Raw genomic sequence first — 23,568 nt, 5'->3', positions numbered from 1 at the left:
TCTTGGTCCTATAACACAAATTGCAGTATCACATCCCCAAAACACAAGCCCTCCCATAAATCATTCAGGGGAGCCTGTTTCGTTTTCCTGTTCTGATGAAAGTGACCTGCATGTGGGGCTCAAGGCCAAAAGCACTGCCACACTCGAGCAACTCCACACTTCCCCACGGCTTACTGTAAAGGTGCTGACCAAAACCACCAGGGCTGGGACCGCTGCCCTGCCTGACCTGTAGAAGTTGGCATTCCCCAGGGTTCTGCCCACAGGCTGAGCCCCTGCCCTTCCCCCTCCTCCTTTGCCAATCCTACCAAGTGCTCAATGCCCACCCACGTGGGTCTCCTTTCTCCCACCTTTCTTGGATCATCTCACACAGAGTTGGGGGTTCCAGGTCCCATTTTTTATCTTCTATAGTGCCCAGTCTACAGCTCTGGTTTGGGCATTCTCTCTGACTCTACCTTGCATTGTTTGTCTCACACAAACATGTTTTCTCTCTCCACATTGTATTTTCTGTAGTCAACAAAAATTCACCAACTGTAAGTGTGCAATTCAATGAGTTTTGTCAACCATATACAACCATATGACCACCAGCACAATGACGTGTAGAACACTGACATTATCTCTCACCTGTTTGCCATCAATCCGCTATCCAGGCCCCATGGCTGTTGGGAATCTCTGATGTGTCTTCTATCACTATTGTTTTGCCTTGTCTAGAGTTTTGCATTTTGCAATCATTCAGAATGTAGTCTTTGTGGTTGGCTTCTTTCACAGAGCATATTCTTTGAGATTCATCCACATTGCACACGTCAACACGTCATATGGTTGCATGCATAAAGTACTTCAGTACTTCAGCTCTTTTAAGAACTGAGTAACATTCCATTGTATGGATAGATCACAATTTGTTTACCCATTCATCACTTGATGGGTATTTCAGTTATTTCCAGTTTTCCTTAACATAAAAAAATGCTACTATGAACATTTAAATACAAGTCTTTGTGTGGATGTATGTTCTCATTTCCCCTGGGAATATAGCTAGCAGATAAATTGCTGAGTCATACGGTCAGTGTATATTTAACTACATAAGAAATCGCTAAAGTGTCTCCCAAAGTGGCTGTGTCATCTTGCATTTCTAGTGAATGAGAGTTCCAGTTGCTCCACATCTTTGCCAGTGCCTGTTATTGTTGGTCTTTTTAATTTTGATCATTCAAGTGCATATGTAGTGATATCTCCTTATGGTTTTAATTTGCATTTCCCTAATGACTAACGATGTTCAGCATCTTTCCATGTGTTTATTTGCCATGTCTTCTTTGGTGGAATGTCTGTCCAAATCTTTGCTCATTTTCATTGTGCTGCATTGATTTCTTACTATTGACCTTTGAGACTGCTTTATTTATTCCAGATACAAGTTCTTTATCAGATGTATTTTTGCAAAAACTTTCTCCCAGTCTCTCTTGTCTTTTTATTTTATTAACAGTGTCTTTCGAAGAGCAAAAGTTTTAAACTTTGATAATGCCTGATTTATCAATTTTTTATTTAATAGTTTGGTTTGTGTGTGCATGTGTGTCCTATTTAAAAATTACTTCTCAGGCCGGGCACGGTGGCTCACGCCTGTAATCCCAACACTTTGGGAGGCCAAGGCGGGTGGATCACCTGAGGTTGGGAGTTTCAGACCAGCCTGACCAACATGGAGAAACCCCGTCTCTACTAAAAATACAAAATTAGCTGGGCATGGTGGCACATGCCTGTAATCCCAGCTACTTGGGAGGCTGAGGCAGGAGAATCGCTTGAACCCGGGAGGCGAAGCTTGCAGTGAGCCAAGATCGTGCCATTGCCCTCCGGTGTGGGCAGTAAGAGCAAAACTCCATCTCAAAAAAAAAAAAAAAAGTATTTCTCTAATGCAAAGTCACATCGATTTTCTCCATGTTTTCTTTTATATTTGTTGCCCTACATTTAGATCTGTGATCCACTTTAAGTTAATTTTTGTGTGTGGTGTGAGTTGTGGGTTGAAGTTCTTTTTTTGCATATAAATTCTAATTATTCCAGCTCCTTTAATAAAAAGATTACCCTTTCCCCCACTAAACTGCTTGTGCATCTTTGTCAAAATTCAGTTAATCTTATATGCATGGGTCTATTTCTGGACTTTATTCTGTTCTACTGATCCTGTCTGTACAATAACACCACAAGTTTTGAAGTCAGATAGTACTGTATAAGTCCTCCAAACGTGTTTTTCTTTTTCAAAATTGCTTTAACTATTTTAGGCATTTGCATTTCCACATACATTTTAGAATCAGTTTGTCAATTTCAACAAAAAAAGCCTGCTGGGATTTTGATTGGATTTGCATTGACTATTGATCAATTTCTCTCCCTGTTACGTTTTAAGCTCCTGGAGGACAAGGAAGCTATCTTGCATTTCCCCTTGGTTCCTGAGCCATAGTAAACTACATGCTTATCTCTGGCAATGTGGCTGTGATTGGGGGCGGGGAGGGTGAAAGCCCAGTGAGAGAGGGTAAAGCAGAAGGCAAGGAATGGTGTAGAGTCACAGGCAGACGTCAGGATGATGAATGGAAACTCTTGGCTGGTGTCATGTATTCTGGCAGTGGCACAAGGAAGTGGTGACTCGGGAGAGGCCAGTTTTCTTCTCATAGCCAAGGTCACTGTTTCACAATCAGGGAAAGTTGCAAGATCCCCAGAACTTGAGATTTCTAGGACAAGCTAGGGTTCCTAGAGTCTGGAATCTGGTGAACAATCGCCAAAGAATAGAATGGAAGTTGATTTCATGTCTGTCTGACTTTAGCTTCCTTCTAGAAAGAGCTAGAAAGGTCTTAGAGATCATCTAGTCCACATTTTATAGATGAGCAAAACAAGAACTGGAAAGACTGAGGTCACAGAGTTAAACAGTGAATTGGTAGCACCCTAAGACTACAAAAAAATTCAGGTCTTCTGTCCTCAAGGCTGTTGACCTTTTGGCTATATTACATCACCCCCCACTTTTTTTTTTTTAGTAATGGTTGTCCTCTCCTGTCTGTCACCAGAGCCATTTACTTCACAGAACTGGAGCTCTTAGAAGTCAATCAGTTGGCTGTGCCAGAAAGTCAGAATTTGGTCTTCAAGTCCCCCCAATGCCTCCTCCCTTCCTGTGCATCTATCAACACAAGACATTATTAAGAAAGCTTAGTGACTTCTCATCAAAATCCCCTCTCTAACCAGACTCTTTCCTTGCCATTTGCTTCAAGCCAGCTTTGGCCTTCCCAGGTATTTTGGTGAGATGGGACGGGCTCTAAACCAGAAACCAGGGACATGGTTTTTAAACCACCTATCCCTTATTCATCAGGCAAATCACTGAACTTCTCCAAGCCACCCATGGTTTTCTCTCTCAAATGAGGATGGTAACACTCACCCTATTTGCTTGAAGGCTCATAAAAACACAGTGAAAATAGAGCAGAAGTCCCCTCCAATGCCTACAAGGTGGCATATAATAGAAGATACAGGGAAGACGATAACACACTCCAGAAACAACCTGTTTCTGAAACCTCACTTCCAGAAGCAGGAATTACAAAGGAGATTTAGGGGTACATTGTCAGGCCTCTGAGCCCAAGCTAAGCCATCATATCCCCTGTGACCTGCATGTATACATCCAGATGGCCTGAAGTAACTGAAGAACCACAAAAGAAATGAAAATGGCCTGTTCCTGCCTTAAGTGATGACAGTACCTTGTGAAATTCCTTCTCCTGGCTCATCCTGGCTCAAAAACTCCCACACTGAGCACCTTGTGACCCCCGTGCCCCTACCCACCAGAGAATAACCTCCTTTGACTGTAATTTTCCACTACCCACCCAAATCTTATAAAACGGCCCCACCCCAGTCTCCCTTCGCTGACTCTCTTTTCGGACTCAGCCTGCCTGCACCCAGGTGATTAAAAAGCTTTATTGCTCACACAAAGCCTGTTTGGTGGTCTCTTCCCACAGACGCGAGTGAAATACATCTTGGATGCATATGCTCTCCCTGCCATGAACTGCTTCCCTACTGGAAGGAAAGACAGATTCGACTTCCTTTCATTCCCAGTATGTGTGTGGGGAGGGGTGGACATCCTAACTTTCTACCAATTGCTCCATCTCCATTTCTCTTTCTAGAAATGGAGGCTTCCCAGAAAGTGTTAAGCTCACCTTTGCTCTGGTCTTGGAAGCCCCTTTCACTCCCAAATCACCGCACACAGCTCAAGTCCTAAACTTGCAACACTTTTCCTCTACTTCCCAAGTCAGTCCAGCCAGTGTCCTGGCCCATCTCTTGATAGGCATCCAATTGCACCCCTGATTTTCCTGTTCAGTGGCTGACTTAGACACCCCAGGGCTAAATTCCCCCAGAAGCCAGAAGTTGTTTGTTCATTTAACAGAGTTTTGCACCCACCTAAGTATTATTAAGTGGGAAAGATCCATAAAAGCAATCAGTGATCACTCCTTCATATCAAGCACTGACAATTCTAAAACTCATGGACTTCAAACTCTAGTTCCCAGAGACGTGTTCCTTTTGCTTGCTTTTCTCTCTTCTGAAAGGAAAGCCTACGTTTTCGCTGAGACTGAACACTGCTCACGTGGTGAAAGCCTTCTTTTTGGTGATGCAAGATTCAACTCTGGTTCCTGGAAGCCTCAAAACTCAGTGAGCCTGGAACTGACCCTAGGCTCTGCTTATCTCTCCTGCTTTGAGCAATTTAATTACTAAATTAAGATAATACCATTGTTTTTATAACCACAAATGGCTTTAAAATGATCCATGTCGCTAATGGGTAGCTGAATCTCCCTCTAGCCACCTCCCCCACCCATGTCCTAATCTTCCCACCTTCCCCCTCCAAGGAGAACCATACTGTCTTGTCTCTGAGTGAAAGTGCCACATTTCCATGCAAATTGAGTGTCCAGAGTGAATGGGGAGGGGGCGGTGCCCAGACTTTCTCCATGGCTGAGTTGCTGGAGTATTTGCATAATAAAATGCGTTAACAGCTTGGAATTAATCATTGCTGTTACCCTGAATGGCCTAGGAACTATTTTCCAGGCCCTCTTCTGTGAAAACTATGGATGTCATTTGTAGGTAATGGAGCCTCTGCATATTTTTCTAATTATCACTACTACATTTTTTTCTCTCTCTCCAAAATATGCCCCCATCCTAGAATATCATAAACTGTTGTAGATAACTGGGAATTTCACATTATATGAAAATTCTCAAATGCTCAGTAATTTACACCACACATGCCTTTACACATAAGGATGATGTTGGAATACGATGAGCAAGGTTTGCACAATAGAGTGGACAGAGTAATGACTCTAGTTTGAGTCTTCTTCTATGGTTGATTTAGAGCTAAAACTTGGTTCCCTCTGCTGTAAAAAAGGGATGTGGTAGGTGGCCTTCTAAAATGGTCCCATTCTCAGCCAGGAGCATTGGTTTCACGCATGTAATCACAGCATTTTGGGAGGCAAAGGAGGTCAGGAGTTCTAGACTAGCCTGGCCAACATGGTGAAACCCCATCTCTACTAAAAATACAAAAATTAGCTGGGCATGGCGATGGGCGCCTATAATCCTAGCTAGTCGAGAGGCTGAGTCAGGAGAATCGCTTGAACCTGGGAGGCGGAGATTGCAGTGAGCCCAGATCCCACCACTATACTCTAGCCTGGGTGACAGAGCAAAACTGTGTCTCAAAATAAAATAAAATAGCCCCATTCTGGTATCCACACCCTTGTGTAATCCTCTCCCCTTGAATGTGGGCTGGACTTAATGGCTTGCTTTTAGCAAAAAGAATATGGCAAAAGTGATAAGATGTGAATTCCAAGGTCAGGTTACAAAAGTCTGATCAATCTCTCTCTCTCTCCCTTTTCCTCTCTCTCCCTCTCTGTCAGTTTGTTTACTCTGATGAAGCTAGCTTCCATGCTATGAGCTGCTCTATAGAATCCCATGTAGGAAGAAACTCAAGGAGCCCCCAGCCACTAGCCATTGAGGAACTGAGGCCCTCAATCCAACAACCCACAAGGAACTGAATCCTGCCAACAACCACTGAGTGAGCTTGGAAGTGGACCCTGCCCAGCTAAACCTCGAGAAGATTGTACTCTGCTGCCCTGACCACTATTCTAACTGCAGCCTTGAGAGAGACCCTCAGCCCAGCTAATCTGCACCTGGATTCCTAACCTGGAGAAACTGAAATAGCAATGCATGTTGATGTAAGTGCTAAGTTTGGGAGTAATTTGTCATGTAACAATAAATAACTAATAATACTTATTATTTAGGAGATAAAACCATAGAAAATACTTCACAGGGATGTTTTCTCCATAAGATAATCAGATTTTAAATCATCAAGTGCTATACAGATGTATATTATCATTTGTTTTCTACCCAGTAAATAGGTTCCTCTCCTAAACGCTCCACTTGCTCCCTTTGAGCAGCCAGAGGAAGTTCTGCCTTCCTCCAAATGCCCCATCAATATATTTGTCTGGAGCTTTTATTTCTGTCACAATTCTGCTTCACCACTTGGGTTTGTTGCGCCTACGCTGTGGGCAGGACCACCTCACAGAAGACAATGGGTGGGCGATGGTGAGAAGTGAGTTGAGGGTGCGAAAGGAAACTATATCACAGGACTCCCAAATCACTAAGCCAAAGAGAAAGGTCAAGCTGGGAACTGCTTAGGGAAAACCTGCCTCCCATTCTATTCCTCAAAAAGATGGCTACTAACATAAAAAAGCTACATACCTCCCTCACAATTTGCCCACAGGGAAATTCCTTGTGGACAAAGGACAGACAGATGTCAAAGTCATCCCTCTGCTCACTGAGATAAATGCATATCTGATTGCTTCCTTGGGAAAGGCTAATCAGAAACTCAAAAGAATGCAACCATTTGTCTCTTCTGTACCTATGACCTGGAAACTCCCTTCCTGCTGCGAGTTGTCCCACCTTTCCAGACCAAACCAATGTAAATCTTACATATATTGATTGATGTCTAACATCTCCCTAAAATGTATAAAACCAAGCTGTGCCCTGACCATCTTGGGCACGTGTCATTAGGACTTCCTGAGGCTGTGTCATGGGTGTGTTCTTAACCTTGGCAAAATAAACTTTCTAATGCAAATCAAAACCACAATGAGATACCATCTCACACCAGTTAGAATGGCAATCATTAAAAAGTCAGGAAACAACAGGTGCTGGAGAGGATATGGAGAAATAGGAACACTTTTACACTATTGGTGGGACTGTAAACTAGTTCAACCGTTGTGGAAGTCAGTGTGGTGATTCCTCAGGGATCTAGAACTAGAAATACCATTTGACCCAGCCATCCCATTACTGGGTATATACCCAAAGGATTATAAAACATGTTGCTATAAAGACACATGCACACGTATGTTTATTGTGGCACTATTCACAATAGCAAAGACTTGGAACCAACCCAAATGTCCAACAATGATAGACTGGATTAAGAAAATGTGGCACATATACACCATGGAATACTATGCAGCCATAAAAAAGGATGAGTTCATGTCCTTTGCAGGGACATGGATGAAGCTGGAAACCATCATTCTCAGCAAACTATCGCAAGGACAAAAAACCAAACACCTCATGTTCTCACTCATAGGTGGGAATTGAACAATGAGAACACATGGACACAGGAAGAGGAACATCACACACCAGGGCCTGTTGTGGGGTGGGGGGAGGGGGGAGGGATAGCATTGGGAGATATACCTGATGTTAAATGACAAGTTAATGGGTGCAGCACACCAACATGGCACGTGTACATATGTAACAAACCTGAACATTGTGCACATGTACCCTAAAACTTGAAGTATAACAAAAAAAATTTAAAAATAAACTTTCTAAATTAATTGAGACCTGTCTCAGATACTTTTTGGGTTACAAGGGTAAAGGAAGGCTGCCTCCCAAAACTGTTCTTACCCAGCTTTTGTCACTGACAAACTCCTACCAGTATAATAGGGATAAGAATTATAATAACAACTACTACCATTTTTTGAGCAACTTCTTTGTGCCAGGAGCTTTGCAAACATTCTTTCAGATCCTCACCACAACCCTGGGGAAAAAAATCCAGAGTTTAAACCACTTAGCCAATGGTAGGCAGTTAGCACATGTCAGAGCTGAGGTTAGAACAAAACTCCTCTCACTTGTATTTGCTTATTTCTTATCTTCTAGGGGTGTGTGCCTAAACGAACTATTTTCAATAAAGTTAGAATTTATTGGTTTTGTATGCTTTTTATCCCACTTAACACATTATCATGAATATTTTTCCATGTCATTAAACATTTTTTTGAAAACACTATTTTTAAAGGCTGCATAATATTCCATTGTCGAGTGGATTTGCCCTTCCCTTATTTTTCCAGCCTTTAAGCTGTTTCCAGGTGATTTACTATCATAAATTATGCTGTGATAAGCATCCTTGTACATACATCTGTGATCACATCTCCGATTACTTTCTTAGGCTAGAGCACTAGAAAGTTAGAAAGGTCAAGTTAGAAAACACCTTTAAGGCTCCCGATGCCAGTTGCCAAATTGCTTTCCCGAAAGGTTGTACCAATTCATATTCCCAAGGAGAAAAACACTTAACTTTGAAAGGAAAGGGTGTTTAAAAGTGTGAGATAAGCCGGCACCTTGTTTAAAGGAACAACTCCTTGAGTTCCCCACAAAGGCCCTCTGAGAACCCCTGTGAACCACGGACTGAGGAAACATTGTTCGGCCTTCCTGACTGGCTGGTTAAATTCCCAGCGTCCCAGATGTCATTTTACTCATGGTTGTAGGAGGGGATTGGGTGGGGTAAGGGGGGAAATGGAAGCATTTGCATGATAATCAACCTGAAACTTAATAATCATGCTTTTATAAAACGTGTACGGTCCTTTCTTGAGACAGCTTTTCCAGAATTGGATGACCTTCTCCAAGGGGATAAGGATATTTTTCACTGCCAGATCTTAAGCTAGGGCATTGAAATTATTTCTATACACATACACAAAGAGAAGGAAGGAGCTGAGGTGCAAATATTTAGCCACCCAGAGAGAGGAGAAAAGACACCACTACAACTGTAACCCTCTAGATGGTACATAAGGCCAAAGGAAGATTCAGAACAAATTTAATTGTTAAAATTCTCTACCCCAATTTGTTATGCATTGACATAGCCAAAGAGCTATTGGCCTATTTTAACCTTTGAACGTTTCTATTTTGCTTCTGTGAATTGGAAGAGGGAGATAGGAAAAGAATGTTGAAAAAGACAATGGGTAAAGATGGCAATGGAAGGGAGACAGAAACAGAAGAGAGAGAAAAGGCTTTTTTAATTCTCTGTAGTTACTTGGATTTTCACACCATAGGCTAGATGTTAAGAAATCAAAGTCCACTTCCCTTACAGGTCAGGTAGGACTGGGCCTGCCTGGTACGGTTTTTAGAGGTCAAAAAGATTTCTGTACTCTGCCATTATTTGAAATGCCCTGCATCAGTCAGAGAGGCTAACTGCTGTAACAACCCCAATCTCAGAGGCCTAACACAATAAACTTTATTTCTAGTTTGTATCAGTTAGATACAGGTTAGCCATGGTGCCAGGAGTAAAGGAGGACCTGCTCCACACAGTCATTCAGGGACTCAGGAAAATGTGTATTAAACCGAGACCAGGTCATTCTCATCCATCAGATGGACAAAATTTTAAATTTTACAACAAAAATACATGTTTATATCAATTGTGTGATTCAAATAGATTTTAGGAATTATAATATGGCTTCTAAGTGTTTTGTGCCCTCAGAGAATAAAGGAAACACCTCATAAGCAAAGCTAGCGGTAGAAGGAGAATGAGGTGAAAGGGAAGACATTTGAGGGAACCACTTGCTTTGCTCCCCAACTCAAAACAGATTTAGAAGAAAAGGGAAAATGGGTCTAAGCCGTTATAGGCTGTGCTTTATAAAATGGGCTCTTTTAGACTCTACGACCACTCTCAGATCCCTCCCTTCAAGAATAACTCACTTAAATCAGGATATCTCAGAATCCCAGGCATGGAATATCCATGCTCATCTCTTAAAGCTCTTGTTTTCTTGTGGTCACACATTTCTTAGCAGCCGAGTCAGAGCATCCATTTTGGAAGGAAAATATTTTTTCAGAAGAAAAGTTGCTCCTTCGCAGGCATGAGGTAAGGGCTTGGGATACCGGGTGAGAACCGAGGCAGAGGCCCAGCCACGGTCCCACCTGACTCCTCTGAACCTTCAGCTCCCACCTTAGGACAGGTGTAGGCAGAAGGAGAAGACTGGGGTGAGAAGGTGACTTCAGGGACATCTGGTGCAAGACCAGCTAGACCAGATCCAAACTAGCTTCTGGGATAGGAAGTGACTTAGTTACATAGGCATAGAGGCTGGGGGAGAAAGCATTTCATCATTTAAGTTTCAGTATTTACTTAATAGGGACCCAAAGAGACTTTAAGGGAGGTCAAGTAATGGCCAAGAAAAATCAGAGTTTTCTAGAATATTTTATATCTTAGTGATGCTGTCACTTGCCCTGGCTTAGCACCACCTTAACACTAAATTGGTGGGAACCATCCTTCTCGGGGTGGCCGCCTGGCTGGTTTGCCCAGTGCTTTGCTGGTTTTAAAACTGAGGGAAGCCACCTGGTCTCAGGCATACCAGCATGGCTGCCCCACTAGATTGTCTACACAATTTTGCAGACAGCATCAACTGGGAGCTATTTTAATCAAAAAGACTCAGCCGGGCGCAGTGACTCAAGCCTGTAATCCCAGCACTTTGGGTAGCCGAGGTGGGTGGATCACCTGAGGTCAGGAGTTCGAGACCAGCCTGGCCAATATGGTGAAACCCCATCTCTACTAAAAATACCAATAATTAGCTGGGCATGGTGGTGGGCGCCTGTAATCCCAGCTACTTAGGAGGCTGAGGCAGGAGAATCGCTTGAACCTGGGAGGCGGAGGTTGCAGTGAGCCGAGATCATACCATTGTACTCCAGCTTGGGCAACAAGAGTGAAACTCTGTCAAAAAAAAAAAAAAAAAAAAAAGACAAAGGATTTGGTCTGAACCACTCACCGTCTCACCTAGAGGAGTCACGGTGAGGATAGGACAGGGCTGCTGTCTGTGATTCTGGCACAACACAGCACTGTCTACTCCATGAGGAGACTGAATTTACAACTTTGGCCTCTCATCACAGACTCGGAAGGGAGCTTGGAGATTATCTAGGGTAACTAACCAGATGGCAAATAAGGAAATTGAGATGGAGAAACCTTAAGGAACTCACCTAAAGCCATGTAGCAGAACTGTCCAGGACCAAGGCTTCTTTTCTAATCTAGTGCTCTTTCCAGCACATGGCATAGACCCATCACTACAGCACCCAAGCAACCAAATTAATGGGCCTCAAGAGATGAACATGGACATCCATCCAAAACCCTATGAGAAACATTCCCACTAGTCACCACCAGTGACAAAGCAGAGGATGGCAACAACAGCCACCCCCTGGGGAGATCAAATGTGATGGCTAAGAAGCCACACAATACCACATGGAGCCACCATGTTCTTCTGGGACTCCACCCCACATCTTCCAACCTCTCCTGTCCAGCTGTAGAGCACTAAACCATCCTGTAATCTCTTTCCCTATCCCATCTTCTTGGGTTTACACAAGGCTGAAAAAGAAGGCCAAAAGAGAGGGAAGAGTGGGCATAGGATGCAGTCAGAGTCACCACAACAGCCTCCTCTGAGAATCTGTTTAAATAAAGTTTATTGGCAACTTTTGAGAAGCTGAGTTAAATACTTTGTTCAAGTTGATTTCATAGAAATGTCATTTCTGTTCTCTGAAAACCAACCTGGCACCGAGCAATGACCTCTTCAACCAATGAAGCACCTGCTTACCCATGTATTATTTTTTAAGGGAATAGAAAAGGTTTTGATCACGCACAGAAAGGAGCGCTTTGCAGCTAGTAGCATATGGCTCTTGGGAAGCTTTTAAAATCTCTACTTTTATGACTCCTCTCATTATTATTTCATCAATTATTTCATTACTGTATCATCTGTGTCATCTGTGTAGATGTAGGTAATTTGGGTTGGTTATTGTTTTAGGAAGCATGTGGAAATTGCTATCAATGAGTAATATTTCATATTCTTACCCCTCCCAGTTCTCCTTCTGGACTTAGAGCTAGTCACTATTAAGGCAGATGAACGTGAGAGTTAGACAATGAAACCACCCTCTTCACTATTTGAGGGTTGAAAGGCCACTCCAGGTAGTTATAATTGAACCTCAAAGCAGGTGACCTTGCAAAGTTAAAGCATCTGCTCCAATTTACCTCTGCATCTCACTGCCCCCCAGACACAAGTTCTGCCACTCTTCTCTATTCATGGTTCCTGCAAATCTTTTCTGTGCTCTGAGACCCAGCTTGAGATCCTCTCAAGACGTTGTGACAAGTCTCTCCAGCTGACATATTCTCCCTTTCCTGAATTCATATAGCTCTTAAAGTAGCACTTAATTACAAAATATGTTATATTGTGCTGTGTTTGGTAATTGTCTGAATCTTCTCCTTAGAGTACACAGAGTGCCCCATGTGGAGACAGCATGTTTGATGAGGAATGCTCAATTAATATTTCTTAAATTAATTAATTAATAAGAGCATGGATTTTTGAGTCAGAAAGACTTGACTTTACCATGTACTAGCTAGATGACCTTTATCGAGCCACTTAACTAGTTTAAGTTCCAATGTCTTTATCTGGAAAATGGCAATAATGCTACATGGCTTGGAGGAATAACTGAAATACACCTCACAGATGCTCAAGCAGAGAGCATGTTCTTTACCCCTGCCAAGTGCCCACTGAGTAGACATTCATTTATTGACTGTCTAAAGCAGTTTGTATTCCAGAGTCCTATTTTTCTTTTTAATAGTGTTCGTGCCAAGACATGTCTACCACATTTTTGTTATTTTCACCTATCAATTATGAAAAAGTTTTCAGGAACCCAGACCCAAGTCCCACAACAAAAAGACACAGGTAGGTCAGCATGTAGATGTGTGTTGATGTGCCTTTTTATCTGAAAATAAAAATTCCGCAAACTTAATACAATTTGAGAAATGTTGTTTGAGTCACCTGCTGTGAACCTAGTACTGTTCAATTGTCATTTTCCTTGAAACACTCGGTACTGTGCCTTGCAGGTAGTAAGACATAGTGGAGGCCAGGCACGGTGGCTCACACCTGTAATCCCAGCACTTTGGGAGGCAGAGGCGGGCGGATCATCTGAGGTCAGGTGTTCAAGACCAGACTGGCCAACGTGTCGAAATTCTGTCTCTACTAAAAAAACAAAAATTAGCTGGGCATGGTGGCGCACACCAAAAATCATAGCTACTTGGGAGGCTGAGGCAGGAGAATCACTTGAACCCGGGAGGCAGAGGTTACAGTGAGCTGAGATCACGCCACTGCACTCCAGCCTGGGCAACAGAGTAAGACTCTGTCTCAAAAATAAAATAAAATAAAATAAAATAAAAAGACATAGTGGGCACTCCATTTGTGTTTGTAAACTGAATTACAGCCATGATTCCAAAGTGTTGGGAATTTAACTGCCTAGGGTGGGATGAAAGTGTTTTCAAAAGGCAGTTAATTCTCTGCAAAACTTCCAAACAGAACCCCAAAAGATGCCCAAAGCTGCAACCAAGACAGCCCCAGGCCAAGAATTGTTAAATGGTGTCCTTTAAACTCTGCCTCGTAAATACTCCCAGCTTAATGAACCAATGCCCCCAAATAGCCCCTGAACTGGTCTGCTAACCCCAATACATGTTAAATTTATGATTTCTAAACAAGATAAAAGACCTGATTAGATTTATTTTCTTTAAGAAAAAAAAAAAAGCATTCCATTCCTGACCAAGTTGGGACCCCGCGCTGGTTTGTTTGCTACTAGTGCCTACTGGCCAATCACTTAGACAAAACCTGCTTGTAAACTTCCCTGGCATTTTGGAAGTCGCCTCCTTCCCCTGACTGGCCTGCACCTCCTTCTGTCTCACCACAGATTGCTCATGGCTGGTGACTCCTCCGTGATTCAAGGATGCCTCGTGTGCCTCTGCCTGGTGGCTTCGTACCTGGCCACCCTGAACAGCAGCCTCCCAGACGCCCCTCCTGGGTTCTCTTCCAGTGAGAGTCCTGTAGAATCTAAGAGTGACCTTAGAATTCGTTGGCTCCTGCTACAGATGAGAAAACTAAGACCCAGAGAAGAGAAGAACATGAACTGAAGGAGCAAGGATTAGAGCCCGGGAGTCTTGGTCCTGAATCCAGTGCCACGCCCAGCAACCTTGTGGCCCGAAGACAACCTCAGCAGCCCCCTCCCTGAGACACTCTTGTCAGCTCACGTGGGGAGTAGGAGGAGTTTGCCTTCAAGGCCTGGCCCCAACACGGCACCTGGATAGAGTCCCTGCAGCTGCCATCCTCGCTGCCAGCGCTCCTGCCAGCTCCAGTCTCATCTCAGCTCACTCCCCCACCTTCCGTCCTCTCAAAGTCAGAGTACTTGCTTCAGGAACCATCAAGGTGAGATGTGCTAAATCCATCTGAGGAGAGGAGAGGAGACTAAAGACCCCTTCCAGATAATCTGAGAATAATAAAACAATGGCCTACTGAAGGAAACAGCTTAGCTATCCTGACCAGAACAGCAACCTCAAAAGAGGGCATCTGAATGCGGAGGGGAAGGCAGGGAAGCCGGCCAGCCTCAGCAGTGGCCCAGAGGTTCCATTCATCAGTGCCATCAGCTATTGCAAGCTGAATGCAATCACGTAGAACTATGCCTCACTAGCCTGACCCAGCACTCATACTCCGCCCTTCCAAGAAACGGTCTGGCCTGAATCACTATCACCCCTCCACCATCCACGGAAGGGTTAGTACCAGCTCTAGCCTGAGCACTGCAAGAGCTACCCTCTATTCCCACACTCACCCCACGACATCCAACACGCTCCTGCCTAGCCCCCAGCATGTGTCTAAACCCAGGCGTGGACACGACCAGAAACGACAAGATTGAAAACCCCAAGGGAAGTCTGCAGAATGAGTCACAATGCCTGCATCCTAATCCATGCCCCTTCTAACCAGTTCTGTGGCCTCCAACAAACCCCCGGACTGCTCTGAGCCTCGTTTTACTTCTCTGAGAAATTAGGGCAATAGCAATACCTGGGTGGCATAGAGACAAAATGAGAAAATAAAAACTCTTCAGCAAACTTAAAAGTATTTGTCAAAGCTATGACTATCTCCTTGCATTGCTAGTAATAATATAGTCACTTCCTTGCCCTCCACCCAGATATTTACTCAGAATTTTCAGAGAATTCCCCAAATTTACCAAGCACCTTGTAAGAATGAGCTTCTCCTGATGCTCAAATTCCCTTGTAGTTAATCCCAGCTTGTGCCCATCGATTTTCCTTAATAAGATTAAAGGGGAAGCTTTGACCAGGTCATCTCTCAGGACTCAGGAAACAAAACCGTTTGGTAAAAAATAAATTCCAGTCATCTGCCTCTGTCACCAGCAAATATATACTCAATGCTACCTGAGAGCAAGTCAGTGCTGAATACTTGGCTCCTCTGCGCTGGTTGCAGAATGTAATTTCATTTCTGAAGTCCCTTTACTGTTGAGGCCAGTTCTTGAGCTTCTGGTTCTAAAGCCTGATGACGCTTAGCCCAGTGGTTCACACCTGTACTCCAACACTTTGGGAGGCCGAGGCATGAGGATCCCTTGAGCCCAAGAGTTCGAGGCCAGCCTGGGCAACATACTGAGACCCCCATCTCTACAAAAATTTAGCCGGGTGTGGTGGCTAGCCCCAGCTACTGGGGAGGCTGAGGTGGGAGGATTGCTTGAGCCCAGGAGGATGAGGCTGCAGTGAGCCACGATCACACCACTGCACTCCAGCCTGGATGACAGAGTAAGACCCTGTCTTAAAAATAAAATAAAACAGAGCCTCATGGCAACAAACAAAACATGTGCCCATGCTCTGCTTTATCTCGGTGTTCACACCTTGCATTCCAGCCTTTTTCATCTACGGACTTTAACCTTCAGGACCGAACAGAGAGATCTACCAGCAGTGGCTGGGTTGTAACTCTACCATCTTGTTGCTTAAAGGGAAAAAAAAAGAGGAGTCCATGCTGAAATAACAAGGAATGACCATACTACAAATTAATACAAAGTTCAGTCTTCTTGTCTCTGCCAGCCTTAATCCTTTTTTTTTTTTTTTTTTTTTTTTTTGAGACTGAGGTCTCGCTCTGTCACCCAGGCTGGAGCATAGCGGCACAATCAATCATAGCTCCCTGCAGCCTCCAAGTCTTCAGCTCAAGCAAGTAGCTAAGATTACAATCACACGCTACCATGCCTGGCTCCAAGTCCAAGTTTGAAAGCCAGCTTTTCCACATTTCCTAACAGGCAGTATGGACAACATGAAACTTTTAGAATGAGAAAAGTAGATGTCACAAACTCACAGTAAAGAGCTGGGCCCCAGGGTAGGGAGCATTTTACCTTCGTTGGGAATGCTCCCATCATTTTAAAAGCCCCTATTTCTTGTACTTCCGAGGGGCTTAAAAATTATTCAAAAGTGAGAATATAATTAGAGGAAGCAGCAACCACGGAATTTGATGAGTTTTCCCAATCTCCTCCTCAAAAGAAACCTTCCACTAAAGTAAATAGCTCTAAGGGCGCAGTTCATCAAGAAAGCACTCATATCAACCCCCGGCCTTAAAATAGACATAAATATTAGGTCAGTTTCACAGTCATTTATCCCACTCTGGGGATAAAACACATAAATAAATTGGAAATGGGCACTTCTCCCACCCTAGGGATATGATCCTGCCCCAGGGCTCCAGGGCTGCTGCCATGTAGTAAAAGAAAGCCATCTCTTCTCTGGCTGATACTGGGACAGTTTCCCTGCAAGAGTCTCAGGCCCCAGAGAATGCCTCTCTTCCCAGCACTAAGGTACGCGACCCCTTGGGCAGAGCACCACCTGGACCTCTCCCGGAGACACGCTTGCTCTTTTTCTTCTTCCTTTTCATGAGGTAATGTTGTGTCTTCCACAACAGCCCCTGTCCTTTACCCTTGGGCCCTCTCTTCTTCCTTTGCCTCCTTTTTTGTTTTTGTTTGTTTGGTGGTTGTTTTCTATTTGGGTTTGTTTGCTTCTTTTTTTTTTTTTTCTTGAGACAGAGTCTCACTCTGTCACCCAGGCTGAACTGCAGTAGTGCAATCTCGGCTCACTGCAACCTCCGCCTCCCAGGTTCAAGTGATTCTCGTGCCTCAGCCTCCCAAGTAGCTGGGATTACAGGCATGTGCTGCCACGTCCGAGTTATTTTTGGTATTTTCAGTAGAGATGGGTTTCACCATTTTGGCCAGGCTGGTCTTGAACTCCTGTCCTCAAGTGACCCACCCGCCTTGGCCTCCCAAAGTGCTGAGATTACAGGCGTGAGCCACTGTGCCTGGCCTGTTTGCCTTCTTTTAACAGTCTTTTTAAATTGTGTTTATATATATATATAATGTACCATTTACCATTTTAATCATTTGTGAGTATACACTTCAGTGGCATTAAGTACGTTCACAATGCTGTGTCCTCATCCCACCATCTACCTCCAACACTTTTTCATCATCCCCAGCATAAATTCCCTACCCGTTAAACAGGAGCTCCCCTTCCCCATCCCCTCATTAATCCCTTGGTAATCTCTGTTCCACTTTCTGTCTCTATGAATTTACGCAGTCTAGGTACCTCATGGAAGTGGAATCATATAATATTGGTCCTTTTGTATCTAGCATATCTCATTTAGCACAATGTTTGTGAGGTCCATCCATGTTGTAGCATATGTCAAAATTTCATTTATTTTTATGGCTGAATATTATTCCACTGTGTGTATAGCTCACATTTTGTTTATCCATTCATCTTTTCTTTTCTTTTTTTTTTTTCCTGAGACAGATTTTCCCTCTGTCACCCAGGCTGGAGTGCAATGGTATGATCTCAGCTCACTGCAACCTCCACCTCCCGGGCTCAAGTGATTCTCGTGCCTCAGCCTCCTGAGTAGCTGGGATTACAGGCATGCACCGCAACGCCCGGCTAATTTTTATATTTTTAGTAGAGACGGGGTTTCACCATGTTGGCCAGGCTGGTCTTGAACTCTTGACGTCAAGTGATCTGCCCGCCTCGGCCTCCCGAAGTGCTGGGATTACAGGCGTGAGCGGCCACGCCGGGCCTCATTCATCTGTTTATGGATGCTTGGGTTGTTTCTACTTTGCATTTATTGTGACTAATACTGCTATGAACATGGGTGTATAGAAATCTGCTTAAATCCCTCACTTCCATTCTTTTGGCTATACACCTGGGAGTGGAATTTCAGGATCGTATGGTAAGTGTGTAACTTTTTGAGAAACTGCCAAACTGTTTTCCACAGTGTTTCCACCATTTGACATTCCCACCAGCAATGCATGTGGTCTCCATCTTCTCTACATTCTAGCTAACACTTGGTATTTTCTGTTTTTGTTTGTTTTTAATAGCCATTCTACTAGGCATGAAGTGGTGTTTGCCTGCTTTTTTGATGGAGTTGGGGGAATAGGGTGGAATTGGTCCTTAACCATCAATTAAGCTGGGGGCCTTAGACCTCTGTGAATTGGCTGTGACAATAGCTAAAGGAGGCTGCTACCTCATACTGAAGAGATGTTTCCCAAGTTTGTCACCGGAGAGGGCACCGAACCAACTTATTATCTTGGAGGGAAGAAGCAGCAAGGCAGAAGACTTGAACTTCTCAGAGAAAAAACAGTCTACAGACTTCATTTTATGCTGTCCTCACACAGTACTGAAAGCTCTACCCTGGGGACCTGGCTTGACTTCTAACTAGCTATGTTATTTCAGGAGAGCTCCCAGCTGCTCTGAGTCTCAGTCTCTCAATCAGTGAAACGGAGGCAATAGCACCTGCCTGGCTGCATCACCCCACAGTGCTGCAATGAGCATCCAACGAGAGAAAGCTTGTCACCTGTGTTGCAAACTAAGTTACGCAAATGCAGGGAGTAGCAGCTAGAAGAAAATGGTTGGGAATCTGAAAAGAATTAAAGCCCCCCATGAATTTCTTCTCACGCCTCCTCCAAAAGCCAGGGACTTCTTCATCCCCCCTCCAGGGCTGCTGCTCCAGCATTTCCGGCAGCTGCTGACAGAGTGTATGTTGCTTCTGATCCCCCATGGCAGAGTCAAGCCCAGATAGAGCAAGGGCCTCTCTCAGAGAGAGGCACCCAGGTCTCACCCTTCCAAAGGAAGCACTTGGAGGGATGGCTTCTCAAAGGTCACACAGGAAACTGAAGTTAAAGCCTGGATCTAAACTATAGGAGAAACAGGAGCATTTGCATCCACACATTTGAATGTGATAATTAGTGATCCGACTCCCCCGACCCATCTCCAATCCTCTGCCCATCTGAGAGCGTTTAGATGATCTGATGATGTAATTTGAACTTTAAAACGCTTGAGAAAAATGTCCACTTTGCTTTTTAAAAACGGAAAGAAAACAAAAGTAAGTTACTCCAGAGAACTGGATGCATGTGGCCGTTCTAGTGATAACACAATGAGAAAAATAAAATCCATCCTAGGAGAGGAAATTATCCCACCAAAGTTCTTCTTGGCCCTTCCAAAGGCCATTTACATCTGGGCGTCTATACAGAGTTCACTCATCACCCGGGAATTACGTGAGGAGGGCTATGCTTGCTACAAGGGAAGCCACGAAGAGTAAGACAGGGTCAGATGGAAAAATAAGACATTTAAATATAATGCTGCAATTAATAAAGCCCTAAGAGCCAACCTCCTTTGTATGAAATAACCTGGGTTTAAAAACAAAAAAGCAAAAAGCTTCATTGAAGAATGCAAAGTTGAGCTGTGGTCTTTGCAGCTGCCTGACTGAAATACAACCCTTGCTGAGATGCTTCCTCTCACTGTGACGTAAACTAGGCCCCCAGACTCCTGGCTAAGAGGGGAGACTTCAAAATGCACGCTCTGCACCCAACCCTCTGATCAGTTTTATCTGAGTCTTTCCCACACTTGTTCAGTGCACCCCAGCAAAACCAGGAGAGTTCCACGTCTTCACTCTTTGTCGAGACTTGGTGATTGATTGGCTGGTTATTCTTTAACCCATTCACACTTAAGTGTTACCTCAACCCAGCCTTTGTGGTGTAAGCGTTTTCTCTCCTAATTGTGTTACAAAAAGATTTTCATCTTATTAAGGAAATCCAGACTTTGGCACTTTAGGGGGGCAGAGTTAGTCTAAGAAGCCCCTGCAATCACCGTAGGCTCACCCAGTCTGCCTCAAGGTTAACTGAGTTTCATCATTAGGTGACCTGGGGACCCCTGTCCTCCGGCCCCTTCCCCCTCCTCCCTGCTCTCCCTAACTTTCACTCTTCAGGAGGTGGCTGTTGGCCTATTTCTGGAGAGGGTTAGGCAGGGGCAGACCACACTTATGTCCATAGCGTCCTCTTGGGCTTGAGCCAACCCTGTCAGAGCAAATGTGTCTCTCAGCAAACCTCTCATGTCCTCAAGGGCTGGACATCCCTTTCCTCTCCAGCCAACATCAAGGTGACCCCGATGTTATCTAACATAGTGTTAGTGGTATCTCATGCTTGCACCCTATTGACCTCTGATGCATCCCTATGCTTGCAATAATTTTCCCTCTAATCATAAAGGTTTAACCCCCTAAAAAGGAGGCATTTAGAAGACCCTCTCTTAATTCTTCAAACCCTGCAAGCCCTAAATGGTGAATGAGGGGCTCATGCAGTGGTCAGAGGGTAGGGGTAGCACACTTCTCACAAGTTCATGTGTCTCCCTAAAACTCAGATCATGACTCATAGGCGCAGATCGTGACTCATAGGTCTGAGGAGGGAGGGGCTGCAGGTTGCGCATTTCACCTGGCTCACAGGTGATGCTCTGTGGCTCTACGGTCCACACACGATCCCACATGAGTCTCTGGAGGGGAGCTCCCTTCCCCCAGAACCCCCAGGTGAGGAAGGCTTCTGAGAGGGGGCAGAGCTGAGGGCCGGTGTCCTCATCTGTGGAGCCCATGGGGATGACCACCTGGAGACACACAGAGTTCATCCTCTCAGTGACACCCTGAGAGGGAATTCACTGACTCAAAGGTGGCAGGAAGGCCACTAATTACCCAGCAGGCTGTTTGTGCCACCCAGGGAAAGAGGAACTGACCTTTTTCTCATGGGGAAGTGCGTCTTCTCCTCTCCAAACCACAGGCTCACAAGCAGACCAGCTCAAGTGAAGTTCCTGCAGTGACCACTGGGTGTGGGCCTGCTTTTCCGGCCCCTGCTGAGAGGGATCCCTGAGAGAGGTCCACGAGCCACGCAGGGCCACCATTCCCCTGCCCTGGTTCGGAACCCCAGCCTCCCCCACCCAGAGCCCACTTGCCTCCAGCACACGGGCGCTGTGCCTCCCAGCCTAAGCCAGGAAAGAAAGCTGTGTACGCTGACACTTAAATTAGAGCCTCGCAATTATCTCTCAACTGGCTTGCCCTGTGCTGCTTTATCACTGTTTTTTATAGCTAAAATTACTCGCCCTCGTTTTAAGTACATTGTGCTTAAGGCATAGGCCAACTTCTGATATATTCCCACAAGCAAAATTAAATACCAGTAACATGTGTTTTAGTGAATTGGGTCCCTCAATTTGCATCTTATAATAAGGATGTTATCATACTGGTTTATGGCTGAGCTCTTTAGTTTTTATCTCTCTGGGGCTAGATTCCCCCTCATGAGTTCAATATAAGTCTATGAACTAATGCAATTTTTAAAACACTTTTCTTCTGTGTTAACATTAACACCCTTATGAGTGAAAGGGTTTTACTCCCCAAAGTGTACAGAATGTTTGCATTCACTGGAGGATGTGGTGGGATATTAGCCCTCAGTGATAGCTGTGGTTGCTCATAAGTGAAAGGAGTTGTCTGTAATCCGGCCTGCCACTGCAAAGAAGCCTTTTTCACCTCTTTGCACTGAGACATAATCTCTGGTGTGTTCATTCCCTTACATTTAGATTAATTATAAAACATTGTCACCAGAATATTAAAGTAATGTTTAATACACAGAAGGGAATAAGGTATTCTGGAAAATGCATAATTTCCCTATGATGATTTTGCCAGTTGCATGCAATATGATCTTTTGATTGCCAGCTATAGAAATATTGTGACTAAGCTTTCACTAGCTTTTTATTTTTGCAACCATCCTGTCATAGCACTTTGAAAACTGTAAGCTTGGCCCATCAAAAAAAAAAAAAAAAAAACTAAGAGTGCCCATGCTAAAGAGTTCTGTCAGCTTGGTTCCAAAGAAGGGAGATGATAGAAGAGGGTGAGCCTTGTATGGGCAGCACCTTACACTTCAGCAAGCCTAACACAGCTGGGTGGTGGAGAAAGGATGGACTCTTACCCTCTGTACAGGCCCAACACACATGCGCATCCATACACACACACACACACACACATCCTTTGAACATGGGAAGGTGTCAACATTCCTAAATGGAAATCTCAAGTCCTCTCACTTGCTTCAGATTTTCCAGGCTCTACTGCAGCCATACACCCCGGAGGAATCATCTGAATCAACACCGAGTCACAGCTAGCAGAATTCTCCTTGCTGGCAGTGGCTGAAATGGGACCAACATTCCTCAGGGGGCTGCTCCTGGGGATTGGTTACCTCCCTCTAGATACTGGGCTCCATCCTTGGCTGTGTTGGTTAACAACCAAGTGTTGTTACCAGCGGAGGGCCCCTGTCCTTCGAGGTCTCACTCCAGGTCTCTGCAGGTGAAACTTTTCCACGATGATAATCATTTAAAAAATAATCACAATAATAGCAGAAGGAGCACTCCAACCCATCCGTCTTCCCAGCACACTCACTGGGCAAATTGGCAACCCCATGCTTCTGTCACGCCATCAAGAATGCTGGTAGAATTCTCAGTGTGTTTTAAAACTAAAATTAATTTTTAAATGTGTTTTCTGTTTATCCATGCCCCCTAATGGCAATGCACCCAACACCTGTTGTCTTGTTTCTATTCTCTTCAAGGCCTCCTATGTCTCTCTGACCTCTACCCTCTGCTCTTCAAAAATATACTGGATGTGAAAAGCCCTCTCAACCCCAAAAGGCTCAAAGTCTTGTAGCTTAATTACCTTTCCATTTGCAACACGGAGGCCCCTTGGGTCAGAATTCAATGTGATTTCCAGTAGGAGAGGGGATAGGTTTACTTGGCTCCAGCCCACCCCACATCTGTTCTACAGATACAAGGACCCCCTAGGCCAGGAGAGGATATATGCTAACCTTTGCTGGCCTGGCTTTCTAGCCTTTACCTTTAACTCCAGGAGAAGACTGGGAGCTCAGAGTGAATACAGCTTCTGAGGATAAGACTACAGAAACTAGAGGATAATGACTATCAAAGATCAAGGTCAGTAATGTCATTGAGATCGTCATAGTCATTACAGATGAGGCATTTTTTTCTGTCTAGATAGATGTGTGTATATGGGTGGCACATGAATATGCATGTGCTATAAATAGATATATACACAAGGAACTATATGTGTGACTGTGCATATGTGCATACTTCCCATACATATACCATGATTCTGACTCATGGGCAAAATG

Source organism: Hylobates moloch, unplaced genomic scaffold, assembly GCF_009828535.3.
Source record: "Hylobates moloch isolate HMO894 unplaced genomic scaffold, HMol_V3 SCAFFOLD_15, whole genome shotgun sequence".
Classification (NCBI taxonomy): Eukaryota; Metazoa; Chordata; class Mammalia; order Primates; family Hylobatidae; genus Hylobates; species Hylobates moloch.
The sequence above is the reverse complement of the archived record's forward strand: the minus strand, read 5'-3'. Positions refer to the sequence as shown.